Source organism: Phascolarctos cinereus, unplaced genomic scaffold (genome assembly GCF_003287225.1).
Source record: "Phascolarctos cinereus isolate Bilbo 61053 unplaced genomic scaffold, phaCin_HiC Scaffold_2;HRSCAF=192, whole genome shotgun sequence".
Classification (NCBI taxonomy): domain Eukaryota; kingdom Metazoa; phylum Chordata; class Mammalia; order Diprotodontia; family Phascolarctidae; genus Phascolarctos; species Phascolarctos cinereus.
In genome coordinates, this window is record NW_027555625.1 from 80,536,721 (window position 1) to 80,542,211 (window position 5,491).

Genomic DNA, 5,491 nt, shown 5'->3' on the forward strand with positions numbered 1-5,491 from the left:
TCAGGCCATGAAGAAAGGGGGCTAGGACACGAAATGTGAGGGAAAGAACTATATGGCCCCTCATTAAAGCAGACCATTTGAATGAGTCAGGAAACAGTCAGGGTCATGGCAGATGGTAAAAATGATAGGAAGGATTTATAGAGAACTTTAAGATTTTCAAAACGCACATGTCATCTCATTTGACCCTGACAACAACTCCATGAGGGAGGTGCTATTGTAATCCTCCTGTTTTACAGATGAAGGAATTAAGGCTGAACAAGACTAAGTAACTTGCCCAGGGTCATTCATCTAGTATACGTCTGAGACAGGATTCAAACTCAGATCTTCCAGACCCCAGGTGCAGCACTGTTTCCATTATATCACCTAGCTGGCTCAGTAGAAAAGATGTGTGTTCATTAGAGTCAGGATTAGAAGAGATGAGAGATTAGTGAGGCTGCAGCTAGGCAGATGGCAGAGACAATAGCCAGAGTGTCTTCTAGAAAGGGGAGCAGAAACCGCTCCTATCAAGTGACTCCTTTAATTTGCTGACTGTGTGACCCTCAGTTTCCTCATCTGTAAGAAATAATGACACCCCCTTCCTCACAGGGTAGTTGTGAAGATCACAACAGATTTACAAATTTTAGAGAAATACATTATGCTAGAGATGCTAAGGATGAAGCCAACCACAGTTGCTGACTCTGGCACAGTAATGATCATTCTCTCTTATTTGCCCTACTGCCTTTCCCCTACCCCCTTCTCTGTTCAGAAATGAATGACCCCTAGCAGTTGGCACAGTGCCTGGCACATAGAAGGTGCTTAGTACATGTTTATTAACTAACCAACTTTCAGAGTCTCTCCTTTTGTTCTTACACTGCTCTCCCTTTTTTGGCTTCTTCTAGCTTTTGATGATGCTGAGTAGGCATGAGTTCTGAAGAAAACTATGGCATAATGATGATGAGGTTCCTGGTTTCTCACTTGGAGAACAAGACTTTGAATGCCACTCCAACAAACTAAGGGAGGAAGACCACATATAAAGGGTAGTGGGAGAAGAGGCTGATGTCGAGGAAATGGACAAGTCCAAAGGGTAAGACAATCCAGGAGTGAAGCTTGAGCATAATCCCTCATGAAATGGTGGTCCAAGAGCCAAGATGGCAGAGAGAAGCCAGGAAGTTGTCTGAGCTCTCCTCAGCTTCCTTTGAAAACAATGTAAAAATCAAGCCTCCAAATGGATTCTAGAGTGACAGAATCTGCAAATATAATGGAGTGAAACAATTTTCCAGCTGAAGATAACTTAGAAGGACCTCAGGAAAGGTCTGTCTCACTTGGGTGAAAGAGGAGCACAGTGCCGTGCAGATGCTGTCTAGGCAAGCCAGAGGGAGGCTTTTAGCCACAGCACAGAGCAGCAACCAAGTCCCCTCAGTCCTGACTCAGCAGGCCAGCTATAATGCTTCCATCCCAAGTGCAGAAGGCAAACTACCAGCCCTGGAGCCCCCCAGACAACAGGTGCAACTAGTCTGGGCCACCTCAATACAATGGACAAGCTGCCAATGCTTCAGGTCCTGGTGCAGAAAGCCAGTGACCAGGCCTTTGGCTCCCAGCACGAGAAACTTGGGACAGTGGCCCCTGTGTCCCAGAAGCAGACATCAATTGTAAAAGTCATGAAACAGGCTAAAAAGTGAGCCAAAACCAGAAAAGAACCCTGATCATAGAAAGCCACAATGGTGACAGGGAAGATCAAAACACAAAATTCAGAAAAGGACAACAATGTCAAAATGCCTGCATGGGAACCCTCAAAGGGGAGGATGAATTGGTCTCAAGCCCAAAAAAGACTTCTTAGAAGAGCTCAAAAAGGATTTTTAAAAAATCAAATAAGAGTGGTAGAAGAAAAAATGGGAAAAGAAGTGAGAGTTAATGCAAGAGAGAGTCAAGAGCTTGGAAAAGGAAGAACAAAAATTGACTGAAGAAAACAATTCTTTAAAAAATACAATTAGACAATATACAGGCCATGGGGTACAGAAGTCTATCCTGCCCTACAGGAAAATAGAAGGGGAAAGGGATAAGAGAAGGGGGGTGATAGAAGGGAAGGCAGATTGGAGGAAGGGGTATTCAGAATGCACACCATCTTGGGGTGGAGGGAGAGGAGAAATGGGGAGAAAGTTTGGAACTCAAAATCTTGTGGAAGTGAATGTTGAAAACTAAAAATAAATAATTTTAAATATACAATTACACAAATGAGAAAAAAACCACTGAAGAAAACAACTCCTTACAAAATAGAATTGGACAAATGGAAAAGGAGGCACAAAAGCTAATTGAAGAAAATAATTCCTTAAAAAATTAGAACTGGGCACATGGAAGCTAACAACTCTATGAGATATCAAGAATCAGCCTAACAAAATCAAAAGAATGAAAAATTAGAAGAAAATGTGAAGTACTTCATTGGAAAAACAACTGATCTAGAAAACAGATGCAGGAGGAATCATTTAAGAACTATTTGGGGCAGTACCTTCCCAGGGTGCTGTGCGGCGACACCTGGTGCTTTGCTGTCACGGCCGGGGTGCTGAAGAAGACCACAGGTCTCGTTGGACTGGCAGTATGTGACACACCACGGGAGCGGCTAAAATTATTATATTCGAAGATTCTTGATGTTCTTCAGTTGATGCCCTCAAATGCGACCTATAAAAAGTACACAGAACAGATTGCAAATGAAAATCTGAATATGGTAAAAGAGGAAACAGATCTTCAGAAACTAGAGGATAAGCTTCAGGCTGGCCAGCTAGAAGAGGTGATTCTTCAGGTTGAAAATGAATTATCACTGGCAAGAAAAATGTTGACATGGAAACCCTGGGAGCCATTAGTGGAAGAACCGCCAGCCAACCAGTGGAAATGGCCATTATAATAAATGTTAAATATCTATGATATATAATTTTTTAAAATCATTAAACATCTGTTTAAATACTATTAAAATATTTTTGAATTATTGGAACTTTATTAACGGGAAAACTGAAACAAGGTAGTTAGGGACAAAAAATTAGTAAAGGATTAATGCATGATAGGGATGGACCACGGTCATTTTAATCTGAAAAGCATTTATTCATAAAACAGATTATTTTTAAAACCCTTAAAGAAAGTAATTTGTTAAATCTAATCAGGAACTTTTTTAAAAAAATCTTCAATCCAAGAACAAAGAAAGCAACAGAGACTGATAATCTAAAGCATGAGAAACAATCAGAAATTGAAGTATAATCTGGGTAGGTTTATGGAAGACTTTCTTTAGTATTTTTCAGCATTTAGTTTAAAAGTTTGTGCTAAGTTATGTTAATTTCTAGGAAAGAACTGAATAAGGTGGTATGCTTGAATTTTAATTGAACACTTTTAAAATGTTGAACTGGTGTATGGAAAGCACCTAATTAGCTGAGATTCTAAAACTTATTAATTGAATGTTTTTATATGCTTGCATGGATTTTTCCACATTCTGGAAGTAACATGAGATTTTCAAATTCAGGTTGACCTGCTTGGCTTTGAGTGTATGTATTTAGTGATGAAAAATCTAAATTTAATGTGTACAATTTGGTTCTTATGTATATTAAACAGAAATGTTTGCTAAAAAAAAAAAGAATTATTTGGACTACCTGAAAGTCATGATAAAAAAAAGGGTCTGGACAGCATCTTTCCAGAAATTTTCAAGGAAAACTGCCTTGATATCCTAGAACTAGAGAGTCATTGAAAGAATCAACCAACCATGTGAAAGAGATCCCCAAAAGAAAATTCCTAGGAATATTGCAGCCAAATTCCATAATTATCAGGTCAAGGAGAAAATACTGCAAGCAGCCAAATTCAAATATCAAGGAGCCACAGTCAGGATTACATAGGAATTAGCAGTTTATGCATTAAAGGATCAGATGATTTAGGACTATGATACTCCAAAAGGCAAAGGAGCTTGGATTACAGCTAAGAATCAACTACCCAAATCTTTTGGGGGAAAAGATGGATATTCAATGAAATAGGGGACTTTTAAACTTTCTTCATGAAAAGACCAGAGCTGAACAGAAAATTCAGTCTTCACATACAAGACTCAAGAGAAGCATATAAAGGTAAACAGGAAAGACAAAAACAAATTATTCAATAATGTTAAACCATTTACACTCCTACAACGGAAGATGATATGTGTAACTCTTGAGAACTGTATCTCTATTAGGGCAGTTAGAAGAAGTATACATGTACCAAGGGTGTGGGTATAAATCGACTTTGATGTGATGATATGAAAAAAATTAAGAGGTGAAAAAAAGGATTGTACTGGGAGAAGAGAAAAGGGGGAAGCAGAATAAGGTGAATTATATCTCATGAAGAGGCAGAAATGACCTATTACAGTAGAGGGAAAGAAAGGAGGAGGTTACTCTCTTTGGATTTGATTCAAAGAGAGAATAACATATACACTCAATTGGTTATAGAATTTTATCTTACCCTACAAGAAAATGGAGGGGACAGAAAATGGAAGAGGAGATGGATAGAAGGAAGGGCAGAAGTAGGAAGGCAAAGGGGAAAGAAAATGGAAGAGGGACTGAAAAAAAGGAGGGAAGAATGAGGGAGGAGGTGGTCAGAAGCAAAACACTGGTGAGGAGGGACAGGGTGAAAGGAGAGAGAAAACTATAAATGGGGGGGATAGGATGGAGGGAAATACAAAGTAATCATAACTGTGAATAAGAATGGGATGAACTATTCCATAAAATGGCAGTGGATAGCAAGGTGGATTAAAAACCAGAATCCTACAATATGTTGTTTACAAGAAACACATTTGAAGTGGAGAGATACACACAGAGTAAAGGTAAAAGGCTGGAATAAAATATATTATGCTTCAGCTGAAGTAAAAAAAAAAAACACCAGGGGTAGCAATCCTGATATCAGTCAAAGCAAAAGTAGATTGAATTAAAAGAGGTAAGAAAGGAAAATACATCCTGCTAAGAGGTACCATAAACAATGAAGAATATTAATACTAAACATATGTGCACCAAGTGGTATAGCATCCAAATCCTTAGAAGTTAAGTGAGTTACAAGAAGAAATAGACAGCAAAACTATCCCAGTGGGGGACCTCAACCTCCCCTCTCAAAACTAGGTAAATATAACCACAAAATAAACAAGAAAGAAGGTAAGGAGGTGAACAGAATTTTAGAAAAGTTAGATATGATAGATCTCTTGAGAAAACTGAATGGGGATAGAAAGGAATATGCCTTTTTTCAGAGCTACATAGTACCTACACAAAAATTGGCCATGTATCAGAGCATAAAAACCTCTCAGTCAAATGCAGAAAGGCTGAAATATTAAATGCATCCTTTTCAGATCATGGTGCAATAAAAATTACATGTAATAAAGGGCTATGGAAAGATAGACTAAAATTTAATTGGAAACAAATAATCTAATCCTAAAGAATGAATGGCTCAAACAACAAATCATAGAAACAATCAATAATTTCATCAATCAGAATGACAATAACAAAACAACATACCAAAACTTATG

General features: G+C 38.3%; 1 pseudogene; it reads left to right on the forward strand.

The window, feature by feature from the left end:
- The first annotated feature begins 2,428 nt into the window (after positions 1-2,428).
- On the forward strand, positions 2,429-2,945 carry LOC110193207 (NADH dehydrogenase [ubiquinone] 1 alpha subcomplex subunit 5 pseudogene; annotated as a pseudogene).
- Positions 2,946-5,491: the final 2,546 nt, after the last annotated feature.